We start from the raw sequence: 27618 nt of genomic DNA, 5'->3' as shown, positions 1-27618 counted from the left end.
CCCAGTTTTTTAGGCAGATTTTGGTACCCCTCCCCCTTGCAAAGGCCCTAAAAATTTTTTTTTTCAAAGGGGGTGCAAACTACTCTCAATCTATGTTCGCTTCAAAGTATGGTGCCCCCAACATCATGTCGCGGGCTTCTCTCAAAAAAAATCTATTTCGAACCAATCACATTGCTTTAGATCTTAAGGATTGGCTCTTAACCAGTAGAGGAAGTTTTAAAGGAAATATATTATCCTACCTAGTTAAGTAGTGGATAGGAAGGAGTGATCAATGAAAGAATTGCAAGATTTGTTTATGTTCAAGCTATTAAGTCATCATGCGCATTTCACTGAGGTAGATGCTGGACTAATAGCCCTCCAATTGTTGCACAAGAGTTGCGTGGAGATATTGTACAGCTGAAATAAGATAAGAGATATTACTGAAAAAATGATAACTTTCAAATTAGATAGTTCCATCCCAGCGTCGTCCAAAGACGACAATTAGACGACAATTCAAAAACAGGCAAAGTTTGAATATAGGGAAATCTAAAGTTTCAGAAGAATATAAATTAAGATTTTCTGTCCAGTAGAAATATTTTGATTTTTCATCTTCCTTTTCCAAACTTTTAAATTCATTCATTCAAAAGCGTCTTTCCAAAGAGGCATCACTGTTATCGAAATGTAAAGGCTGTCAACTTTTTTAGGAGCAGTTTATAGTTCTTTTGATGATATAATTTTAAACAGGTCAGTGCAACCTGTAATATGGGAGCCGGGGGTGATGTATCTAAAAGACTAATCGTTTGATTCATTTAAATGAAATGAAACAGGACACTATAAGAGCTAGAGACATCATGATCTATAACACATCCATGGAAACGTACCAGCTTACTGAGGACTTTCTCATTTGATGACTGATGACGTTTCGTGACTGATGGATGATAGGAAGAGCAGAGCTCCGTGATTGGACAGTTTGAAGAAATATTGGATGAATGAGAACATTATCTTCTGCAAGGTGAACCTCTATAGGTAATAAGCAAAAATAGTAATCAAAACAAATTGAATGAATCAATAAATCAGGGGGAATCGAGACTAGTTGCTCTGTAATAGTAAATTCACTTTTGTCATTGAGAAGACTTTCAAACCTTAAATCAATTTTGAGCGAGATTCATTGCGATCGTGAAATTTCTCATACACCTATCAACTTTAACAGAGGATTGCATCCAATAGTCCAAAGACAAAAGATTTCGAGTCAATTTAAATGTTTCAGACCTTTAAGGTCATTCAAACATGCGATGAATCTTAACATAGTTCCCTTTTATGCAGAATTCATCCAGATTGATTCTGATCGATTTCATGAGAAAAGTGTGACCAAAATATTGTAATCAATTTAATTTCTTACAGCGCAAGCAATTTCGTAAAATTAATTCCTTACCCTCAGACAGCACTTTCTTCAACTTCTTCTGATTCTGCAGCAAACATTTCATGGATTTTGAGGCGCGAAACTGGACAAACAACAATTTTCTCATCTAAAAAAATAAAATCAAAATAAATTAATTTCATTCCCATGGACAATTCTCAATAAGTGAAAATAAAATCTTCTAGAAAAACGTCACTCCCCAGCATATGAATTTTCTTCCAAAAAGTTTAACAACCAAGAAAATGACGTTGTGTGTAAACTTGGGAGACCCCATGTAGTTCAATAAAGATGAATATGATGATATTGATGAAATTATTAGAGATCAAACATACAGTTAGAAATTGTTTCTGTTATTATGAAATATAAGGGAGACTTGTACCATAATTCTTTCAAGCTGTTTTTGACGGTTTTTACAGTCAAACCATACGTTTGTTTTAATTGGGATATCATCGCTTTGATACAGTAAACCTCATCGAAGACAATGAGATAATTTGTCCTAAAAATGAAATGAAAAGTATTAACAAAATCAAATACTCCTACATCAGCTTATCCTTAGTTAATCGGAAAATACAATGGAAAACCTTTTATACTCACAAAAAAGATTCTCATAATTTCATGTGTTGTCATGATATCATATATCAAATTTTTTATATCGATAATTAAAAAAATGAGATTTCAATTAAAATTTGAAAAGAAAAGCCCATGAAATTGGGATTGAAGGAGTACGAAATGAAAAATGTGGAAAGATTGTTTTAGATCACTTGTGTGTGTGTGTAGAAAATGTTAAAATGGGAAATTTTGAAAACATTTGGAAAGTTCAAAGAGAAAAAATTCGGCCAGGTTACGACAATTTTCAAGCTGGACCAGAAACAAAATATTCTTTAGGGTCAATACAAACTACCACTGATGGTTCAATAATTCTGTACACTGATACGAAAACCTTTGTTTAGTAATCTTCTGAAAAATAGAAAAAAGCTTTTAACCTTTAAAAGAAACATAGTAAGGATACACAAAGATAAAAACATTTGCCCGTGATTTCAATTGTCGTACCTGGGTATTTTCCATCGGACCTAGATCGAAGGATGATGATGATGATGATGATTTTCATTACCAAGGGCTATGCCATCCAGTCAATAATTAAGCATCCTATATGACTACGCTGTAATGGTCCGATGGAAAGTAAGCTCCCTCTCGTTACGTTGATATTGATGTGAATACTGGTTTGTGGAGGCTGGAATCTAAAGTTAATATCAATGAATACTTATATACCTTGAAACACTTGAATGAATTTAAAAATTTGCTTAGTAATAATAATGGAAACTTGGTGGGAAGATGAAAATTGTGTGGTGGGAGGTATGTTGTTTATTTATTCAAACTGATTAAAATAGAGAACAAAACAGCTGATAAACTTCAATAAAATCATTTTATCAATCAGATTTTGGACATCATGATTTTCATTTAGTTTATATGAAACTATCTGAGACCTTGATGAGATGTGAAGTCCTGTCTTTACTTTTTCTTTAGTGACCATGCTTCCATTTTTTGAAATTTCATGCTGTTTTCTTTGCTTGCGATCAATTTTAAAACTTTGGACGTCTTGGTGAATTTTGACTGACCAACTTTGATATTCTTCCTATAAGACGAAAAATTTAAAACGAGATACATGTTACTCATTATTGTTTATCATATCATTGAATGGTTATAGTTTAAAGGGACATAAAGTAGTAAGATGTAAACATTGCGCGAACCACGTGTCATTAAAGAGAACAATTAAAATCACGTGTCCAAAAGAAACTTGTAATAAACAATTGAACAATCAAAATTAGCCATATTTGGTTTGATTTTTATATTCTGACATGTGACATTTGTTTTGATTTTGTATCCGCTGCATACAGTTTGTTTACAATTTTCGCAAGTACTGTTATGTCCCTTTAATGCTGTGTTATAAGATGTGCAACTTGAACAGGACGTGACCTCTATTATAGGTTGAAATTTGGCTCCAGAGGACAGGCTTGGGGGAAAGCGGGGATGCTTTAATATCGAAATCTACTTTTTTCTCAATTTCCAAGCAAAATTTGACTAATATTAGCCTTCAGCCCCTCCACTTTTACGGTCGTTCCACCAGGTTTGGATGATTACTTAAGATGATGCTAGTTTCAATTAATTCTCTAAAGCCATTTTCAGTCTTAGAGTGATTAATATCTATCATCTTATTGAAAACTGTTTGTCGAAGAACCTCAACATCCTAAGGTTATATCTTGCAGCCATCGAACAATCACTTACATCCACAGATTTGAATGCAGAGGATCTAGGTAAATCAGACCGTAAACCATAGATAAAAATACTTCAACTAGACTGTCCAAAAAAGTCTGGATATCGAGGCTAGATGTAATAGAAATCATTGTACTGTAAGTAAATTTTAAATCTATTAAGAGAAGAGCTTGGGCTGAGTCAAAATTTAGTGGTACCTCAATATTATAACAAAACACATTATACAAAGACCTGTACCTGTTTCTTCATCACTCAAATCTTCATACTTCCGTCTGTGAGAAAATTGTGAATGATGAATTCCAACTGATCAAGCATCTCCCTGGAAAAAGAAACTTATTTGTGTCCAAAAAAGTGCAAAAAATATAAGTTATGCCATGCAGGAAAAGTGCACTTACTTATTAAAGCTACAAATAGCACCCCCCCTGTCTTGGGGCATTTTGAAAACCCAAAGAGTTGCTTTGGAGCATAAAACAGTAAATTCAGTCTTTTACTAAGTAATCTAGGCTCAGATCATGGTCTTTCGATTGTACCAGCTGCTTTTATAGGATTAAGGTCTCAGTTAAGGAGAGCTTTTTTGCATGTCAAGTAAAAACATGTGGACGGTGGTAAAAGAGAGGTAGAATACTTAAGCTCTTGACAGCATGCAATCCAAATTTTTCCCTGCATAATTGGAAAGATTGCAAAGTATGCAGTGAGTTCAAACTGTAAAGGATCAAAATAAAAAAAGGATCACCGCCAATGTGGTCATCATGGATGATAATTGATTTATAGATAGCCATTCTTGGATTACCTTGTTGATGTAATAAATGACACGTCTTCTAGTATAATTTTATGCTTTTCTAAATTTAAATTAAAGTCTTTCTGAACCTTTAGTTTGGTAGGGGAAGCAAGAAAGGCCTGAACTTTGTTATAGTATAAGTTATAATATCATAAAAAATCTTTTTGCCACACAAGTAGGATGAAAGAATTGATTAAAAAACATATACTCCAGGGGGGTACCAAGTTGTGGTACTGGACCAGTGCCGAAAAGTTGTACTTTCTTGTTTTTTGAAATTTATCTGAGACCACCACCACTTAGTATCCTGGTACTAAGTTGAATTTAGCCCTTAAAATAGGTATACCACCCCTTAGTACCCGGTCCAATCTTGATATCACCATTGAGGAATGACACACCACCGTTAAGTACCCTGTACTAAGTTGATTTGCCCCCTCAAAATAAGTATACCACCCTTTAAATTCTTAGTAGTGGTACTTTCTGGTACGATTTTTTTCCAACCTCCCCAGACCTTATTAGGACCCCCTGTTTATTAATTTCTGAAAAAATTCCCAGCTACCAAACTGTACCAAATGAAAAGTTTCTTGTTTTACTCTAAATAAAAAGCCTAAATTTAGTCTATTTTAACCCTTTTTAGGGTTTTTAAAGGTCCGTTTTCCAACCCCCCCGGTAATTAGGTCCCCTCGTTTATTTAATTTGAAAAATATTTCCAATCCCCTTCCCCCGTTTATTCAAACCCCACTTTTTTTGGCACCTAAGAGTAGGAGAAAAGCTAAAAATAGTTTTAAAACTGCTCATCCAACATAGTTTCAACCCCCTACATTTAGAGGGGGGGTCTTGGGTTTTGATGAACCAAAAGCAAGGGGGTGTTAAAAGTATGACTTTCCTAAGGGGGATTGCCAGTTAAGGGGGGTCTTCTTACCTAAGGGGGGGGGTCTTCTTAGATGAGGGGGATCTTCCTTGAATTATGACTCTTGTACAATCGTTTCATCTATACTAATTTTCTAAGGGGGGTATGAAATTTTAAATGAATTTCCTAAGGGGGGGTTAGCACTTAAGGGGGGTTGTCCTCTTTGTCGAAAGGTAAAAATGTAACAACCATCCCAAGAAAATCCTAAGAACTTATAAAGTATACTATTGAATTGAAGGTAATTTGAAGCAAACGATATCACTCTTATTTAAAAACAAAACCTTTAAAACCTCTTTTGGCCCTGCTGAAACTTTCAACTTTCATCAGGGGCAAAAAGGGCAACACAAAAAAAGTTAGCTTCCATTTTCTTACAAATTGGAGAAGTCAAGAGAAAGTGAAAAGAACATTTTTTGCAGGATTTTGAGTACCAGATACTAACTTGATGCCTCATATTTGGTAGAGAGACCACCATTTAGCCCCTTGATACAAAGTTGCAAAAATGTTTTTTCAGTTAGGACCACCACTCGTGTACTAAGTTGTTTTTTACTCACCTTATCAGACCACCACCCAGCACTGGCCCCCCAACTTAGTACTGACCCCCCCCCTGTATACTCTTTTATGTGCCTTCATAGCCTCTGAATTTTCACATCCCCACTAAGTTTCTCCAAATTTTGTGAGACCAAGGGCTACCTAATTTATTTTTCATTTTCCCATAAAGTTGTGGAATCATCAAAATAAGCATTTTGATGAATACACTGACTTTTTGTGTACACATGCCATAACATAAGTTCAAAGTGTTAGGTTAGGAATTTAAAAGAACTTGACAAAAAGATACCATTATACCCCATTCCATAACCTTGTGATTGCAGGTTATGCACCGCCCTTATTTACAAAAACCAAAAACCGATCATTTTGAATGAAAACAAAAAGTTATAAGGGGCGCGCTATCAGTGAAAGCTATCGTGACATTTTATGATAGAAAGTTTGATTGATAAACTTGGTGGAGATATCAAAACAAATTTGTTATCAAAAAGATTTAACAGTAAGTGAAAATACAGACCAGATATCAACCAGTCCCATGATTCGACCAATCGTCCCAAGTTAGAGCAGTTAACCGTATCCTCAATCATTGCATCACAGCGAAAGATTTGTTTTCATTTTAGTTTGTATCTTTGAATGACCCCATCAGATTTAGGCTGGGCTGTCGGATTTAGGACCACTCACGATATGGATTTCTTTAATAGAACTTAATCGAAACTTTATATTTTGAAGAATTTATGAGTATTCAATTAAAGTTTGACAACCAAACTTAGTCGAACATTATTCGGACAACAAAGTTTGATTTTGACAACAAATTTTCATCCAGTGGGTGGTGTTCTTTCGAGAATCTGGCTTCCAGAATTGTCCTCCTCTCTGTGACTTGGTTTTACCCTTGTTCTAGTAGCTTGTACCTGCATCCTCGTCCAGACGACTTGTAGCTTTCTAGTTTTTTATTACACATACTTTTTTTTTTCCTCACTCTTTCTACTCTCTTTTTATTCTTAAAACCTCTTTTTTAAATGCCTAGGAAGCCCAAAATATCTAAGCAAAAACGCAATATCAAGAACCCCTGTGGTATCTATCTCTAACCCTGTTGCCAAAACTCATAAAGCAGTTTGGTGTGATATAGGCAATCTCTGGATACATAAAATGCAACAACACATCTCCAGGAGACTACGAACAACTACAGTTTGACGAGAACCAGTGGTTTTGTCAAAAATGCTTCAACCAAACGGTACTTTTTGGTAACATTACACATGAAAACTTGAAACTTACTCTTCAAGGTAAGAACTGTGATTTTTTAATGGACCCTGATAATGACATTAATGTGCAATCATATAGAGATATAGAGGAGGCTCTTGAACAGAATGATACATCAAATCTAGATTGCCCTTACTTAGCTACGAAGTAAATGATAGACACAACAAAATTAAACCTTGCTAGTATTTCTGTACTCCATCTTAACATTGCCTCTCTAAAACTTCACTTTGGAGAACTTGAAAACTGTTCTACCAATTTTAACTTTATGGATATTACTGAAACTAGTTTAAAGACAAAATTAAAGCTAAGGGCTCCTCCATCTTAAATAATTATGAACACTTTGACTGTTGCACTTTGTACTTCAAACCGTGGGGGTGTCAGACTCTATATCTCTAAAGGATTCCACTCAACTCTGAGAGATGATTTAACCTTATATTATACAAAAATAATGAAATTGAGTCAGTTATCTGATGGGATCAAAACCATCTCAAGTTAAATCAAGTAAAAGAGACCTTAGAAACTTTGTACTTCTCATGGACTTTCTTTCTATAGACTGGTCTGTTACCCTACAAGAAAAATCTCCCTCTGAAAAACTATGCACTTTTATCTCAAAAGTTAACTCAACAATAGATACTCACGCTCCAATAAAAACTGCAAAAGGACCCAAATATCAAAAAATCCTTGGATCACTAAAGGACTTCTCAAATCTATTTCCACCAAAAACAACTTATAAGAAATTTATGGAGGCCAAAGATTCTCATCTGAAAAAAAAAAAACATGACAAAGGTTGGTGCACTGAGAGAACCTCATGAATACGAATTTGAAGAGTATAAGCTGGTGAACCATGAAAATATAACATCAAAAAAAGGACGCGGGATCATTATATTAGCTCACAACTCGATCAAGCATCTAATAGTTGGTGTAAAATCGGCGACAGAATTTGATGAATCATGCATAATCGAAATTCGACTTTGCGGCAGGGATGTGTTAGTTTTTGGATGCCTTTACCGTAGTCCAACAAACAACAATCATTCAGAAGAAAACAACGATATTAACTCAACGAGCTGATCAAATCTATTGCTTCTGAGAAGAGATAAGTAAGTAAGTCTGCGACCGCAGTCGGAGGCGACCCGAAGGCTCCTCTTTCGATAGCTATCTACCGGAAGGTAGGGGAGGGCGCCACTCTTTCTCCCTGGATTTCTCCACTTACCCTTGATCCTTCTCTTAATTGCTGAGCATCAAGCAGAGAGGCATCAAGTACCATTTTGGGAATCTTTGGTATGACCTGGCTGGGGGTTGAACCCACAACCTTGCGAACCGTAGCCGGATGCTCTACCACTGTACTACGGTCGCTAGAGATACACTCATAAATGTCTCTTAGGTGATATGAACTATCCAACCATAAACTGGGATAACTGGACAACGTCACACTCTGAGGAAAGTAAGGAAGAAAAGTTTTTAGACGCTCTCAGAGACGCGTTTTTCTATCAACTTGTTGATAAACCAACGCGATGCAGAGGAACAGACGAACCTTCAACGATAGACTTAATACTTACTCATGAACAAAATCAAGTAAGCGACCTTCAGTACCTGAGCCCCCTTGGGAAGAGCGACCATAGCATATTGGTGTTTACGTTTGATTGCTACACTCAACGCAAACCCAATTCGAAAAGATACAGTTATGAAACCGGTGACTACACAAAGATGAAACAACACCTGAATGATGGAGAATGGTCGAAAAATTTGATCAACGAATTGAGAGGAAAATCAGTAACAGATATGTGGACAATCTTTAAAGGAAAAGTTCTTGATCTGAGAAGCCAGTTTATTCCAATAAAATATATTGATAATCAAAGCTGGAAACTCAAGGGAGCTATACCAATCAAAAAAGAGGTCCAGAATGAGATAAAACAAAAACGACAACTTCACAGGCTCTGGTTAAAGTCTAAAGACCCGGAAGAAAAAGCTAGGAACCGTACAAACTACGTAACATCACGGAACAGAGTGAACCAAAAGATAACACAAGCTCGAAGGTCATACGAAAAAGGTATCTGCGACAAGTCGAAAAGTAAACCAAAGATCTTCTGGTCACATGTCCTAGTAAGTAAACTAAAATCTGCAAGTGGGGTTTCATCCCTGCCCGAAACACCAAATGACATTTCATCTTTAAGACATGAAGACCATGAAAAAGCAGACATCCTGCAGAAACAATTCTGTAGTGTCTTCACAAAAGAACCCGAAGGAGAACTACCGGAATTCCGGTCCCGTACAGATCGCGTCATCAAAAGAATACCAATAAGAAAAGATCTTGTTTACAAATCTATACTGAAACTTGATGACAACAAATCGTTTGGTCCAGATGAAATGCATCCAAAAATGTTAAAAGAACTTGTAGATTATATCGCAGAACCCCTTGCACTTTTAATGATTGAATCGTTATCGACGGGAGTCCTACCGGAAGCATGGAAATTAGCATATGTAACTCCAATTTATAAGAGCAAATGAGCACAAAATTTGGCTGTTAACTACCGACCTGTAAGTTTGACATCGATCGTTTGTAAGCTGATAGAAGCAATTCTACGAGCGCACATTACACAGCATCTTGACGACCTGGAACTCCTTTCAAATAAACAATATGGTTTCATTAGCAAACGCTCGACAGTTACCCAACTGCTAACATTCATCGATAGATGCTGTGAAAGTACCTCAGAAGGAAAAGTGGTAGATTGTATCTATTTCGATTTTGCAAAGGCATTTGATACCGTGCCACACCGTCGATTGTGCAAAAAACTAATGGGATATGGACTCAAAGGACCTACACTTGATTGGATAAGAGCATTCCTTAACGGACGTAAACAACAGGTAAAAGTGAATCAGTCAAAATCAACAACAAATGATGTAGTAAGTGGAATACCACAGGGTAGTGTACTTGGGCCGCTACTTTTTGTTCTATATATCAACGATCTTCCTGATAAAATCATCTCATCCATACTACTCTTTGCTGATGATACAAAGATATTTAAAGAAGTTGACTCCATCGATGACTCTCTTATCATACAAAAAGATATTGAGGAGCTGGAGAAATGGTCTAAAGACTGGTTGCTTCAGTTCCATCCAGACAAGTGCCATGTACTTACAATCGGAAAGTTTACAAACATTAAACATGCACATCCATATACTCTAAATGGAAATCAACTGGAACATGTTTTCATAGAGAAAGATCTTGGTGTTGTTATTGATGCAGAGTTGAGTTTCGAGGAACATATCTCCAAGCAAGTCAACAAGACCAATTCGATGCTTGGAGTTATTAACCGTGGCTTCCAAAACCTTAGCCCACAGATTTTTCTTACTTTGTACTGTACTTTCTTTCGACCGCATCTTGAATATGCACAATCAGTCTGGTCACCGAAACTAAGGAAACACGTCAACCTATTGGAAGGAGTGCAGAGACAAGGCTTGTCAAACTTTACAAAAATCTCTCTTATGAGGATAGACTACGAAGCTTACAATTACCAACATTAGAGTTTCGTAGAACTTTTTGTGATATGGTGCAGGTCTATAAGCATCTTCACTTCTACGATAAAGCTACGATTCCAAAGAAAACTACCCATCGACCACGTCCGAATTGACAACACAAAGATGAACTCCAGCCGAACTTTGCAAGTGATGGATTCCACGGCCCGCAAACAAAGTCGTTCTACTACAGAACCATCCCTACGTGGAATAAATTGCCGTCTGAGGTGGTAGCTGCTGTTTCCATAAAAGGCTTCAAAGAAAAGTTGAAAGAAGCATGGAAAAGCCATCCAAAGAAATTCGTTACACGAAATTTGTAAATTGAGATCGGTTTAGAGGCCCACTGAGTGCCTACAACCTGTAATATTCATTTTAATAATAATAATGACAACTTCAAAAAACACAGAAATCTGCTTTCCAAACTCTTAAGATTAAGCAAAAACTCCTACTATAAAACCTTCTTTTCTGAGAATAGACATGACTTGAAACAAAAATGGAAGGCAGTGAATGAAATAATTGGTATTAAATAATACTGACCTTTTCCCTAAACTAATTTTCCATAACAGACTTCAATTACGAATGATAAAGACATGGCTGAAGTATTTAATGACTTCTATGGCTCAATAGCAGAAAAAACAAAACAGCAAATTCCTAGGACAAACAAAAACTTTACTGACCTTCTTAACGACCAGGCTCTCAACTCCTTCTACTTCAATAAAATTACGCCTACTGCGTTCTTAAAACTTATTAATGAACTTGACATCAGTAAAGCTTCAGGTCCTGATAGTATTCCAACCTCTTTCCTAACTAATTGCTCCAACAGTAAGCACTGTCCTAGCTCACATTTTCAACAGCTGTGTTAGTGATGGCATCTATCCAGAATGTCAAAATTTTTGAAAAGCTTATAAATCACAGACTAGTTCGCTTCTTTGATCATAATTATACCCGGTTACTGACAAACAATTTGGTTTTAGGAAAGGTCACAGCACGAACCATGCTGTGATTGCTCTAACAGAACTTGTGAGAAAAGCCTTAACACTGGACAGTTTGCTGCTGGAGTTTTTATCGATCTTAAAAAAGTCTTTGACACTGTAGATCATGAAATTCTTCTCCATAAACTAGAACACTATGGTATTAGAAATCCTACTCTTGCTGTGCTCAAATCATACCTTGTTAACAGATCTCAATGCATCGAGATAAGAAATTCTCATTCCAAATTCATACCAATAAGGCATGGTGTCCCTCAGGGGTCAGTTCTAGGCCCTCTCTTGTTCATTATCTATATAAATGATCTGCACTCATCACTACACTAGAAAACTATACGACCATTCACTTTGCAGATGACACAAGTCTTATTTGCTGTGATAATTTAATAAAAGGACTCAACAGAAAGGTGAACCTTATTCCTGCTCTTCTAGTCCATTGGTTGAGAGCAAATAAAATTAGCCTTAATACTTCTAAAACTGAATTGATCTTGTTCAGATCATCCAGGAATGCAATTACTAAAAATCTTAATTTTAGACTCAGTGAACAGAAAATTCACCCAAAAAATAAGGCTAAGTATCTTGGAATAATACTTGATGAGCACCTTTCCTGGGACCCTCAAGTACATGATCTAGTTACAAAACTTTCCCGAACAGTGGGATTTCTATCTAAACTAAGACACTTTGTTGATCTCAGGACCCTTATTTCTATCTACTATGCACTTTTTGACTCTCATGTAAGTTATTGTCTTCAAACAATTGGATATATCACTCAAGCCATTTTCGATAAAATCGAAGTCCTTCGGAACAAAGCTTTGCGGATTATGCATTTCAAGCCACCAAGGGAATCGGCTCGTCCTCTTTCTATTAAATCTGCAGTCCTCCCCCTGAGAAAACTTCTAAGGTTAAAAACTGTCTTCTAGCATTTGACTTTATCAAAAGTACCATACCTCCTAACTACTTTTGTTCTGATTTCCTTAGACTCACACCGAAGCAAGAACCAAAGTCAATCATCACTTAGACTTGAACCGCCAACTACAACCACAGTAAGATATGGATCCTTTAGTCAGTTACATCAATATGCCTTCTTACCTGTCTTTAAAAGTATAAATAAAAGTAATCACGGAAAAAGACGCAAAAAAAAGACATAAGTGTGAGAACAGAGTAAGAACTTGTTAGAAAAAGTACCATTAGAAGCAGTTAGAAGTCATAAAAAATCAACCTGAATAAATGCAATCGAAATTCCAGAGAACTTCATAATTCCCCAAACAACATTACATTACAACGAATGTAAATACACAGAGAGTACAAGCATATGATGATTAAGAATTAGTGAATAAGTTGTAACATAACATACGATACGACATCAAATGTTTGGCGAGCTACAACTGGTGGATATCAACAACAATCAATCCTGCCTTGGCTTGTTTGTTTGTATGTAAAGTCTGAAGACCACCACATCGAATAAACTCTGACGCTTCAACATCAGGCTGCACTCATCCCACAGTGCAGCCATTCAGCTAAGTGACTAATACTATTTACAACTATACTCTAACATCATGTGACAAGATTCTTCATTGTAATACAATAAAGGAAGTACATTTCTCAATTACTTTTGCTTTTATACTCTCCTGCACTCCATTTATCATGGATCAAAGTGATAATTCCCCTGAGGGTGATCAGTCCCAAAAATGTACCAAAGAATTGGAAACTGAGGATCTAATAGCAGAACTTTTGTTTTTATGCTTCCTTGGATTCTGTAAAATTCTGTTTCCGGAAGTATCAGTATGGCAAAAGTGTACTAGATATTGAAAATGATATGTACAAAGAAAAACTTGACACCTTGAAAGAAATTGCAAACTTCTTGAAAGTTCCAAAATATAATGAAAAAACCAAAAGATCATTGTCACATCTGATCATCTGCAAGATACAAAACCTCTTAACGGATAATTGCTCCATCTGAAACAGAAGATATAAAATTGGTCTTATGGAGCTCCCGATCCTTGAATGTGCCGTTTGTGGTCAAGGTGTACACAAACCATGTTGGTTAAATCTTGCTACGATTCCCACAAACAACACCAATATTGATGAGGACACCGACGCTGAACTCTTCTAAAGCTTGTATAACCCTCTAAATCTGCCTGGAATGTTCTACATTTGTCATGCTTGTCAACCTAACACAAACAGTGACGGTGACAATAAAAGGAAAAAGAAAAAAGTCACTAAAGATGCTGCACCATCTATCCCAAGTCAAGACAGACCAACAGAATTTTTAGAGACAGACACTGAAGATGTTGTCCTGCTGTCAACTCAAGATGCTAAGGATAAAGAGATTAATACAAGAGAAACAAATAACCAGAATCAACAAGATGATTCTGGAAGCAGTAATAGAACTTGTTGTTTCTACAAGAATGGCAATTGCAAGTATGGATTCAAAGGAAAAGAATCCAAATTTGCTCACCCAAAAATGTGCCGAAAATTTACTCAACATGGCACAAATAAACAAAGAGAATGCAATCTTGGAAAAAAATGTAAAGATTTCCACCCCAAAATGTGCTTCCACTCAATACGAAAAGGAGAATGTTTCGCAACATCCTGCCTGTTCATGTGAAGGGAACCAGAAGAGAACCCATTATGGTTAAAAACACAGTAACTCACAACAACAACAAGCTATTGGCAGAAAAAGATGATGAGATCAAATCCTTTGAACCTGATCATTTTTTAGAGATTGTCCGTCTGATGAAGGAAGAAATCATGGAGACACTGAACAAAAAGATCACCTCGATCGAGAATCATCTTCATCACCTTCAGCAGACGCAAACCTCTCAAATACCCCTGTTTCCGATGCCAACTGTACCGATGATCAGGCAAATTCCTCACCAAGCAAACTTCAATCCAATTTAGTCCCAAAGTCCCAATAATCAACAACTTTGCTTTTTTTAATGTACAATGACTGTGCCCGCAAACTGTTCCAAGCAAAGTTCCTTTTATCGAAAATAACATATGTCATAAAAGTTTACTGTTTGTTGGCCTATCAGAAACATGGCTCAACAACCATAAAGATGCAGAACTAAAAGTAGAAGGTTATACTTTGTTCAAATGTGATTCATCACGCAAGAAAAAATCAAGAGGGAGAGCAACTAAAGGAGTCTGCTTCTACATAAGAGATGATATAGCTGCTTCATGTTAAGAGCCATTTTTTTTAAAAATCTTCAGAATAAAGAAAGTGTGATACCTCACCCTCTTAGATTTTGATGAAATTTTGACCAAATGATCCATCACACAAGAAAATAAGACCATGAAAATTTCACCTTGATATCTCAAGTAGCTTTGAAGATACAGCGTCTCAAAGATAGGCTACTAAGCGAAAATTGACCCCTAAAAATCATGAACTCTGGTGGGGAGCAGTTTTTGAAAGCCAATGAATTTTTATTCAAGTACATTAAAAAGCTGATTTACAGTGGATTTCAAGAACTTTTTGTAGGGAATCAGAAAAAATCAAATTGAGTCTCCAAAATTTTCCCCGAAAATCTTTAGTATCTCCTGTAGAGGGCTTCAAACTTTGTGTAATCTGGGTTTAGAAGCACTTTTAGCTGTCTGCTGATGGTCCTTGGAGACTTTTTTGAAGCAAACTTTTGACCTGGAGTGGTTTACTGGTGGGTTTTGGCCACAAAAATAACATTTTCAGGATTTCTATTTTTGCGTAACCGTCAAAAATGGCCGAAAAAATTGCTATTTTGGCAGATCTGGAGCAAAATTCAAGATGGCGTATCTTTTTGAACCCCCTACAAATTTTTTTGAAACTTTCAGTAATGCTTCCTTAGTAGGTCTAGTTTATAACCTCAAAAAATCTCAGTGGGGCCTTGGAGTCTCTTAAAGATATGATCGATTGAAAATTTGCTTAACTTCGTTGTTTTTTCCCTCCTAAAATGCTAAATCAGGCCCACTTAAGGGCTCTAAAGGTAAATTCTTGTCAAAATATTGGTTGATCTTCTCTAGCCAACTAATCATTGGCATTAAGGGAACAACTGTAAAAAAATTCAGGTCATTTCCATTAACAGATGACATTTTATGACTGTTTCTTTATTTTTAAGTTTAGAATATGTAAAAAAATGGGACTGACATCTGGCCTTTCCTACCATTCCAGGGCCTATATTTTCAGGAAAAGCCTCAACCTTTCACAGTTTGGTGAATATTATTCTTAAATATAAGCAGGTTACTTCAACTAAATGGGTTTAACAGTACTTAATTCCTATTCAAAAACTTTTTAGACTCATTCAGAAATCCTACTTTGACAATAATTTGCGCTTTACCGCAAAATTTCTAAGTCCAAGTGTCGTGATTAACTTTAGACTGTCCAATATCTCTATATTTGTGTACACTGACAGCCTTACTTGTTGATTCTTAAATAACTAAGCAACATTACTAGGGTGATATTTTATGAGATACTGCAAACAATGATGTTTAAATCTTCTGGACAAGAAATATTGGACAGTCTAAAGTTAATCACGACACTTGGACTTAGAAATTTTGCGGTAAAGCGCAAATTATTGTCAAAGTAGGATTTCTGAATGAGTCTAAAAAGTTTTTGAATAGGAATTAAGTACTGTTAAACCCATTTAGTTGAAGTAACCTGCTTATATTTAGGAATAATATTTACCAAACTGTGAAAGGTTGAGGCTTTTCCTGAAAATATAGGCCCTGGAATGGTAGGAAAGGCCAGATGTCAGTCCCATTTTTTTACATATTCTAAACTTAAAAATAAAGAAACAGTCATAAAATGTCATCTGTTAATGGAAATGACCTGAATTTTTTTACAGTTGTTCCCTTAATGCCAATGATTAGTTGGCTAGAGAAGATCAACCAATATTTTGACAAGAATTTACCTTTAGAGCCCTTAAGTGGGCCTGATTTAGCATTTTAGGAGGGAAAAAACAACGAAGTTAAGCAAATTTTCAATCGATCATATCTTTAAGAGACTCCAAGGCCCCACTGAGATTTTTTGAGGTTATAAACTAGACCTACTAAGGAAGCATTACTGAAAGTTTCAAAAAAATTTGTAGGGGGTTCAAAAAGATACGCCATCTTGAATTTTGCTCCAGATCTGCCAAAATAGCAATTTTTTCGGCCATTTTTGACGGTTACGCAAAAATAGAAATCCTGAAAATGTTATTTTTGTGGCCAAAACCCACCAGTAAACCACTCCAGGTCAAAAGTTTGCTTCAAAAAAGTCTCCAAGGACCATCAGCAGACAGCTAAAAGTGCTTCTAAACCCAGATTACACAAAGTTTGAAGCCCTCTACAGGAGGTGCTAGAGATTTTTGGGGAAAATTTTGGAGACTCAATTTGATTTTTTCTGATTCCCTACAAAAAGTTCTTGAAATCCACTGTAAATCAGCTTTCTAATGTACTTGAATAAAAATTCATTGGCTTTCAAAATCTGCTCCCCACCAGAGTTCATGATTTTTAGGGGTCAATTTCCGCTTAGTAGCCTATCTTTGAGACGCTGTATCTTCAAAACTACTTGAGATATCAAGGTGAAATTTTCAGGGTCTTATTTTCTTGTGTGATGGATCATTTGGTCAAAATTTCATCAAAATCCAAGAGGATGAGGTATCACACCCTGAAGACTCTTAAAAAAAATGGCTCTTAAATAATCTACTCCCATAAATCACCAAGTGTACAACTCCTTTGTGTTTACTCAAAGACTGAAAACTTGGCTATGCTTGTAATATATAGACAGCCTGATGACAAGAGTAATGGAAATCCATCAACAGCTAAAGACCTTCTTACACCGCTCAACAATTGGCCCTCTGCTGAACACAAATGGTGAATTAACGCAACGAAGCAAAGAAATGGCTGAAATTCTGTCAAGACAATATGTTTCCGTCTTCAGTGCACCAAAACCATTCGATATAATGCAGAGTGAAAATGATGAAGTCAACGTAGATATCATTTCAGATCTACAAGTTACAGAAGATGATTTAATAAAAGCAATCAACGATCTGTCCCAAACTGCAGCACCAGGTCCTGATGGTTTCCCTGCAATCTTTCTCAAACAATGCAAAGAAGAACTTTCTATTCCTCTTGTATCCTCTGGAGACAAAGTTTGGACAAAGGGATTGTCCCAGACGAACTTAAAAGATGCACAATCACAATCTACAAAGGAGGTAGCAGATCACTGGCATCAAATTATAGACAGTAGCCCTAACATCCCATGTCATCAAGATATTTGAAAAAGTACTTAGAGCACATATATATTGTAAAGCACATGGATGAAAATAATCTGTTCAATCCCAACCAACATGGATTCAGAAGCGGGCGTTCATGTTTTAGTCAGCTTTTGGAGCAATATGACCTAATACTAAATATATTGGACGAAGATGCTAATGCGGATGTTGTGTACCTAGATTTTTCAAAGGCTTTTGACAAAGTAGACCATTCAATTGTCCTACGAAAAATAAAGAAACTAGGAATAGATGGAAAATTATTACAGTGGCTAAAGTCTTTCCTAACAGAGAGAAAACAATCAGTGCTAGTGAATGGTGTCACTTCTGAATCACAACAGGTCATTTCAGGAGTCCCTCAAGGTAGTGTTTTGGGACCTTTGATTTTCCTCATTTTGATTGGGGATATTGACAATATATAAATGGACGGATGACAACAATCGCTTCTTTTTTAAAGATTCGCCGGGTTGGAAAAGTATATGAATTTCTTTGTACATATTTTACCTACCCCAAATATTTAGGAGGCTGAGTTTTGAACGAATCCTCAAGTTGAAACGAACGATAAATGTATCAAGGTCTGTTTTATTTACCCCCTGGTGACTTAACAAAAGAGACTTAACTCAATGTTACAATCCAATTATTGAAAGTTTGTCTCAGCCTTTTTATAATGAGCGAGACGTGCGTTCTCTGATTACGCAATTTTCATATTGACATTTTCGAGGCATTTTGATGTAACTGTTAGTATAGCAACATTAGTTACCAAGGATTGGAGTGATCTTCATTCCAAACTTAAAATCAATGATCTAAAAATGATTTCCAAACCTACTTTAAAATCCCACCTTCATCGTTATCTCTTCCTAAACTTGCAGAACAATAAAACATAGCTTTTTTTTCTTCCTTTTTTCTTCTTCTCTCTCCTTCTCTTCTTCTCTCGCACCTCGTCAGAGGCAGGAACAGGTACTTAACAATTCCAGCTACCTTAGTGCCCCCCCAGGCCCCCCACACTTGTGAAGACTAAACCTTAGGTTACTTCGGGTACACTAGTCCCCCAGACTATTCTTTGTGTATTTCCCTTCCGTTTACTCACTCACAGAAACATACAAAGACTACAAAGATTGCTTTTCTTTTCATCAAACATTTTTGCGAAGCGAATATACATGAGCGAAGCAGTTTTGCTATAGTGTGTGCGTACCTTTAAACTCTATATACCAGGGAAGCGCAGAAGGAAAATGAAAATTTAGTTCCCATCTGTTAAATGTAGATAAGTATTTCGTTCGAGGTTGTGTTTCTCGTTCAAATATAGGTATCAATCTCGGTTTGGTAGATGGTTTCGTTAATAAAGTTGATCTTTACGACACCGAAAATGTCCGAGTTAGGGCTTTTTTCCAAAAGAGACATTTCGTCGTTTCCGTATATTTTGTATCTCTTCCTTCACCTATGAGACAGCTGATTGGTTGATATTTTCGTACTATCAGACAACTGATTGGTTGATATTTTCGTTATTATGGTTTCGATCTTTTTATTTTTATTTATCGAAACCATTTTGTGAATTTTTTATTCGAAGAATATTTACTGGAAGAATTTTATCGACCTGGAAGCTTCTGGAAAACTCTACCAACTAGCTACCAGTTTAGTGAATTTATTGCTCTGCTGTGGCGATTATCATTTGGAAAAATCATATAATCAGTTTCATCCACCATAACATTTTGGATTCAACAAAACACAACACATAACTTTGTGCACCAACAGGGAAGTATATATTTGTTGACTTTTTCCTCACTTTTAGCAGTGGGAAGGAAATTGCACTCCACCTTTTACAGTCATAGTTTTCTTTTCACTTGAGAGAAATTTTTTTTGACACAAGAGTTAAATTTCCCAGCATCCTGTCTATCTGTCTGTAACTATCTGATCTGATTTAAAAGAAATATAAACACTGACAGACCGACACTTTTTAAATAAAAAATTTGACGTCCGACTAAAACAGAACAGTCCTAAATATCCACTATTTCTATATTTCTCCCATCGTGTTCGTCAAAATGTCAGGACAATCAAGACTTTTTCCACTAGGGGCTAAAAAATTTGGGCCAAAATGGCCAAAAATTTTTAATTCTGTTATTCAAGCATTATATTCTGTCGAAAGTTTTCGTGACTTTGTTTATAATTTTGACATTAACTGTGGTAACTCAGGAAAGTTAATGATTAGGGAATCGTTTATTGCTATGTCAAATGCACCGATTGAAAAATACCATTTGATTCCTTCTTTTTGTCTTGGGACGGATTATGATCACAGTCACTTTCAACAGTTTGATGCTCAAAAATGTCTAATATCCAGACGATGTCAATCGAACGGAATCGAACGAAAATTCCAATCGAATCAATCGAACGCAATCGAACGCAATCGAACGATTGCGATTCGATTGCCGAACGCAATCGAATATCAATCGAACGTAAAATTCTGGGTAAAATTCGATTGATTCGATTGATATTCGATTACGTTCGATTGATATTCGATTACGTTCGACTGCGTTCGACGGGTGGTCGATTAAGTTAGATTCCAATTTACCTCAATTCCTTTCAATTTCGAGCGCCTCTTATTAAGTAGGTTAAGTATCGATACGATAGATAAATCAACGCAAGGAACGGGCTTTGACACACAACCTGCAGTAAACATGTGGGCCTGCATGATCTGCATTTTCTAGAATCCAGGCTAAAATGATTCATATCATCTCGTTTAACTCTTCAAATGTTGAACGAGAATCAGCGTTAATCAACAGAATCAATTAGTCGAACCAGTCGAATGCATAAGCCAAACGAACGTAGTCGAATCAATCGAACCAATCGAATCCAGGCACTAATCGAACGCAATCGAATCAATTGAGAAAATCGCGGTAATATTCGAATTGGCATTCGATTGCGTTCGGCAATCGAATTTCAATCATTCGATTGCGTTCAATTGATTCGGCGTTCGATTCGTTCGATTGACATCGTCTGGTAATATATTTGCAGTACCAAATTTATGATTTAAATCTAAGTTCTGCACCAGAAGAATCTGTTTTTACCATATCTAGCTTAGAGTGTATATTATGTCAAACATTTTATAATGCTTCAGAGAAAACTACATATGAAACTATCTGTCATATTGAGTTTCCTAATCGTTTTAACCATCATTCAATAAAAAATGAAGTTTCAAGATTAGTTAATGCCCCACATGGACAGTTGCTTCAAGACTTGTATGATTCTGCAAATTGTCCATCTCGCACAATAGCTACGAAAAGTAAAACAATTATCAACATATCTGAATATTTGATTGTCTCACTAAAAATATTTTGCTATGATCAGGCATCAAACACTTCAAGAAAACTAGTTCCTAACCTCAATCTTGAAACTCATTTTGAAAATGCATTACTAGGGAATCTAAATTTGTTTCCATTTTGATGGTTGAGAGATTCAATTTCTTGATTGCGAAAACAAGACAATTTTATAACTTTCACTGACTTAGGTTAGTTTTTTAACTCAACCTTGGAGCAAAATGGACTGATTGATAATTGGATTTCACTGAGTTCTTCTTCTTCTACAACATTGACTTAACTGGCAAGTAAATTAGAAAAAGGTGAACCAGGGGATGGAACCGAGATGAACTCATCTGGTAAACCGGCTGAATCGAGGTGAACCCAGAACCCAGCTTCTGCAGAACTTACTTTGAAATGTTCTTTGTGCATTTTTTGAATGTGGAAAAGTTTTATTGTCAACATACTTGAAAATTTTCTTAACTTTTGCCGTGAACTTTTGAACCTTCTTTGACATGCCTTTTGTCGTCAACTATAAAAACTTTGAAAAACCTTTGTTGCTTATGAGTTAGTTCATCTAATTTTTCCAGCTCACCCAAATAGAGACTTATTCGCATGCATAATTTTGCGTTCTTTTAAACCACATGTAGTTAATTCCTGTTACAAAAAATGATGAATGAATCTGTAGGGGTGGTACAGTCACTTTCGGTCGGGGTTGTGGATGGCAAAATATGTTGTTCTTTGATTAGTTAGGGTTTGTTGTTCTTTTTTTGGTGCTTTTTAATAGATTTTGTCGTTCTTTTTAGATGGACTGGAAACGTTAGATTAAAACAGTCTCTTTTCTCCTTTTTGTTCGCATACCTTACAAATGTGGAAATAAATTCTGTTTTGAACTTGATACCTATAAAATTGTGTTTTAAATGTGGAAAGCTGTCAATTTGGAAATTTTCTTCCACGTTTGTCTAATACTCTCGGTTAGTCGGGGGGTTTGGAATAAGCAGGGTGCAGGGGGATTGGAAGAAATCTCAAAATTTAATTAGCGAGGGGGGGTTCTCCCTCCTTGCAATCTGTTGGAAATTATGAATATGAAATTGCTTTGTCCTGTTTTGAAAGTTTTTTCCTTTTTTTAACATTATTAGTATATTATGATAATGCAAAATGACTTTTTTTTTAATTATGAAATTTTTTGTGAAGGTGAAGCGTGACGCTACAGATCAAATCTGTGTTTTGACTGGACTCACCAACCTTTATGATTATAAGGGTACAGTTTGTTTTTTATTTTTTTAAATTCAAAATGCCCTGAATGTGTTACTGTAGTGTTTTCATCTTACTTTTCTTATATTGTTGTTTCTTTAAACTTTTTGCTATTTATTCTAGAAAATGAAAAATAGAACGGTTGAAGCTTCATTTTTCATCAATGAGAGAATCTACAGATGTCATTTTTATAGAGAGGGACTATAAAATTTTTGCGAATGATAGGATATTCGGAAAGACTGCAGCGAATGTATTAAGTAAAACTTCACAAATGCCATTGAATATACAGTGTTTGTATGTCTTAAATTTCTTGCTTGCAACTTGCGAATCGAGGAGGCTCTGGATCGCTTCGCAACTTTTATATATATACGGCTTGTTATTCATAGTATAACAGACCTTTTTTCAAAGAGGACGTCCTGTTGAATAATTATATATCAGTGTAGCTGGAACCTCAATATTCCAGGATTAGAAAAAGCTATACCGTAGGTCGGGGAAACTTCGGACAGATTTTCAAGTTTTTTGCGAAGCGAATTTATGAGCGAAGCAGTTTTGCTATATTGTGCACGTACCTTTAACTTCTATCCCAAGCGAAAATTTGCCATAAAATTTGCTATATAAATCACATCTTCAAACCGATGATTTTATCCAAATGACCTTGAATGGTTTGGCTTGAAGCTACGAAAACTTTCTCGGTTTGGTAGCTAGGACTGCGAAAAATGCAGTTTTAAAATGGTGTACCCTAGCAGTGAACAGCAACAAAATTACCGGAAGCCGAAACACGGACTAATCTGAAGTTGATCAAATACACCTATTTCCTATTAGCAGATTCATGCAAAAGTCACGAAAAAACGTCGAGTAAACAAACTTTTGATTGGCGGAGGCATGCAAAGATTACCTCATACTCTGGACATTTTGAAAAATATGCTTGTGTATGCAATATTTCAGCCAATCAGAGACTTTCTCGACGTTTTTCGTGACTTTTTTTACATGAATCCGCTAATAGGAAACACGTGTATTGCCGCGCGGGCGGCACGCATCTAAGCAATCTAAGCAGTGGTTCTTCGGTTTTAAATGTTTATTTTGCTGTTAAATGGAAAAAAATTAGTTTGAACGGTGACAGAAAGGATCTTCATTATCCCTTGACTTTTAACAGCAAGTATCAAGTATCAAATAAAGTCAATCAATGAGGAGAGGTTTTTGCAAGTCACGCGGGCGGGAGGAGTGCTCTTTTAGTGAACGAAACTTACCTTGCAAAACCAAGATGATATTCTATGATAAAGAAGTTCAGAGGTAATCAAATTTGTCGAATTTGTCAAGAAATAAATCAAAACTGCCCAAGAACCAACAAGTCATCTTTGTACGTTTTTGTTTTTGTTTTATGTTTTGATGATTTCGAATAAAAATGTTCGATCGTTCGATTTTATTAAGGCACCATTTACACTAGAATAACTAAAAGGAAAAAAGGGTATGCGCAGGCGGCGCGCGGTGGGTGTTGTATCGCCGTGGATTATGTGGTGTGTTTGGGTCATTAAGGCTCGTACGACCCTTCTTGTCTCTATCTAAAGCGGCTTTATGAGAGGGATTTTTAGAGTTCTCTTATTTTGCTAGCAACTTGCGAATTGAGGTGGAGTCTGGATCGCTTCGCAACCCTTATACAATACGGCTAGTTCTTTATTTCTTGAGAAATATGAAAAATAGATCAACCAAACTAACTGTACATAACATTTGTGTTATTGTCTTTCAGAAAACAAACGTTCCAAGTGAATCAGCCAAGTCATCATGAAAGAAACATGATCTGAATTTCAGAAAGGTCAACTTCGTAAAATGTTAAACTTCGTAATGATTTGCCGTCACTCCAACGATCTACCATCATGACTGGATGCTGCGCTATTTCAAAACAAAAACATTGAATTTGAAGTGCCATTTGTTGAAAAATACCAAGAGACAAATTCGTGTGAGCCGAGAAATTAACGACATAAAGATACGAATTGCGCTTAAATTGGTCATTAATTTTCTGGGCGTGCGATGGAAGTGTGAATAATAAAACTCATCAACCGATCATTAGTTTTTGCACGTAACTTTTTATGAACGCTAAACACATGATGAGAGCGGGTCTTCCTCAGAGTGAGTTGGTGAAACAAACACGTTTTATAAGAACTTTTTCAATTAGACTGTCTCGTTTCCTTATGTTACTATCATATCGTTATATTTCATTAGATATTTTTCTTATTTTTCGCGGGACCTTCGGATGCTAAGTTCTAAGTATTGTTTTTTTTTCGGAAGCCGATAAACTTTCCGACTTTCAAATAAAGATAACAACGGTCTTTTTAAAACACCCCTGTGTCAACTCCCGCTCCACTTGAAAAATTGGGCCGTGAGATTTCGTACCCGGTGTGGAAACATCTTTTTTCAATTTCAACCTCATTAGGAACTTGAAAAAAAGCATTTCAAACGACCCCAAAAGAATTTATGAGAAAACAATAGAATTCAAATCCAATTTCGATAGAAAATTTCAACCCTGTTGTTATTTGCCTGAAATTCCACCGGGGCTGTGTGAAACACAGGTGTTATAGACATATAAGCGAGAGAGTTAAAATGTTCATTGTGAAAAAACTTTTTCAAGTTTTTTTTTTCGCAATATGAGAGTTTAGTTTTGATTCCCGTATTTATCCAGGCTGTAGCGTACTAAAATACATATACTTTAGTTTCTATGAAATCGGAATCAAATCAGCAAAAAACCATCGCTGTGGACAAATAGGTGTTTTATACAAGTCAAGTGAAATTTAATATTTGCTAAAAATATCGTTTTAAATAACTTAAGTTACTGTAGACGTAGTAGATTACAATTTTGATTTAGATAATTGTTCGGCGACAGCACAACGATAGACCAGATAGATCGGATATGCGAGGAAGTTAGCGCGATCAAGATCATGGTCAAAAATAATAAATTATGTCTTAGTAGTGAAAAAAATTGGAACAAAACACGTACTGTAAATCGCGAATTAAATACGAATTAAATATTTTGTTACCAGTGGGACTACGGGCGGTTCACAAGTTCGTCGATGCAGGCTTCATAGATTAGATCAAAAAGAGAGGAAAAGAAATAAATGCTAAATACCGAGTAAGTAAAAAAACTTCAATGGTAGAAATATTGTATCTGATTCTGTTTCATTACCGCTGCATATAAATGTCTTACCCCTCGTCTTACCTAGGCTGCTGGCATCCACTAACGGATTCGTGCTCCTTATATATACTATACTACCTGGGGTTTTGTAGAGGTCTGCGATTCAAACTACGTCTTACCCTACTTTAAATAAGACACCCCTATCTTACAGCAGCCCCGGTGGATTTTTTTCCAACAGAGGGGATAAAAATTTCCATCACAGCCATTTAATATATAATGTTTAAGTGGAAACACCCCTGTCTCGACTACCGAGATGATAAAAATGTTTAACCAACTAGCTATCGTTAAGGGGCTGAATGATAATAACTTAGGAGTAGTTTTCTCATCAAAGCCACAATAGACAAATTATCCTTATTTTGGAGAAATTCGACACCTGGATCTGGTGAAATCACTGATCACTTTAGGCGTACAAACGAGCACAAAGTTTTGCGAGACTGAAAGAGCGCAACGTTTAAGACAAACTTTCACGAATCGTTAAATTTAAACTTTTTACACAAAGAATGGCTTATTAAAGGGACAAAAACTTCTTGAATATGAATTGGATTGCAACCTTTGTCTTTTGACTTATGAGGCTTTATTAGGCTAAAAGTGCAATGAATCCGTGTCAATCTTAGACTAATCCATGTGAATCTTATATTTATTACAGCTTTTTACAGATTTTCTATTTTGTCAAAAATATTTCGTCTGTATAAACTTTCGCGAATGGCCTGAAAGAGAAATTTCAAAGACATCAAATTTCGCGAAAAGACCAAATTCACGAAAAGTGCATAAGTTTCTGCTCGCTAAAGTTTATAAGTCTAAAGTAAGGCATAAAAGAAAGAAGGAGATTCTACGGAATACCACAATGCAAAATCAATCTTTGAGACAGGGCTGTATGGCGAGACAATATTTTCAGTAGACATGCACTATTGTCACACCACCATGGAAAGAGCATGACAAATGCGTCTTCAGGGTCTTTGATTAGTTACGATAATTTCATATTTGACCCATTAGAATTTTCATCCAACATATCATGTGGATCAGATGGTGACTTACGAGCAAGCATTTTCCGAGAATTGTTTGACATATTCTAATGTTCTAATAAAGAAAATCCACCATCATCGACTAATAAAAATAGGGTTTTCCCTTTACCTTACTTTATACTAATAAAGCACCAAATTATCTGCACGTTTATCATCAATGTCTGGTGACGTCAGAACAAAGTTCTTATAATTGCTTCGAAATCACTTTATGTTTCTCTTGGGATTCGTTTAAAGAAGATCTTTCTCGGCTGACGGTAAAGCCATTTTCGCAGCGACTTTCTCGGCGAATTCATGGAGCAACTTTGATGAGTTATTGAAGAGTGAGAAATGCATATTTTTAGCCCAAATAACTTTTAACGTGACATTCAATGGATCCTCCTTTCATCACGTAAATAAAATTATGAGGTCGCTGCCTTAGATATCCAACAAATCTCTTTACAATGGAAGATGGTAAAATATCGTGGTTTTCTTCAATTTCTTCTTTGTTCTTCTTTCGGCGTTCCGTCGCTTGATATGTATCGTCGAGTGTAGTTTATTTCCGAACTGTGAAAGAAAAAAGTACGATAAAATGTTAAATCCTCGCGAAGTAATCACTTGTTAAAGATTTTAGTCCGAAGTTTCCTTCATTCCGAAGTTTCCCCGACCTACGGTACCTGTTATCTTTTTTCTTTAAAGAATCAACAAGCCATCAACGTCGATAAATTACACACATTCCCTCAGAAACTTTTAAAATTATCTGCCATTATGACTTTCTTGAAGCCGTTCCGAAATTAACCAATCGGGTTAGGTATCGGAATTCCTATGGGAGTTCTTTTCCGAGATTTGTAAAATAGCTAAGTCAGCAAAAAAACTTTTCCCGGGGGGTTTGAGGAATAAACAGAACTGTTATCATTTGTTTTCTATTTAACCGTATATTTAAATTTGCGCTCAAAAATACTTTAATAAATAAGTTAATAATATTCAAATAATACTATTTGTATCATTTAGACTACCCCC

General features: G+C 35.9%; 1 long non-coding RNA gene across 3 annotated transcripts; it reads right to left on the bottom strand.

Annotated features, from left to right (window-relative positions):
• Window positions 1-243: 243 nt before the first annotated feature.
• Window positions 244-27580, bottom strand: LOC136800910 (uncharacterized). Of its 3 annotated transcripts, none has more exons than XR_010845771.1 (8): window positions 27276-27580; window positions 3905-3986; window positions 2881-3029; window positions 2447-2634; window positions 1776-1892; window positions 1412-1505; window positions 861-999; window positions 244-396 (listed from the first exon to the last, which is right to left on the bottom strand). It is a non-coding gene; the product is annotated as an uncharacterized lncRNA (long non-coding RNA). The 3 variants fall into 3 exon arrangements; XR_010845769.1 differs by lacking the exon at window positions 27276-27580 and adding an exon at window positions 4401-5084; XR_010845770.1 differs by lacking the exon at window positions 27276-27580 and adding an exon at window positions 4458-5084.
• Window positions 27581-27618: the final 38 nt, after the last annotated feature.

The sequence above is a fragment of the Clytia hemisphaerica genome, unplaced genomic scaffold (genome assembly GCF_902728285.1).
Source record: "Clytia hemisphaerica strain Z4C2 unplaced genomic scaffold, Clytia hemisphaerica genome assembly, whole genome shotgun sequence".
Classification (NCBI taxonomy): domain Eukaryota; kingdom Metazoa; phylum Cnidaria; class Hydrozoa; order Leptothecata; family Clytiidae; genus Clytia; species Clytia hemisphaerica.
The sequence above is the reverse complement of the archived record's forward strand: the minus strand, read 5'-3'. Positions and strand labels throughout refer to the sequence as shown.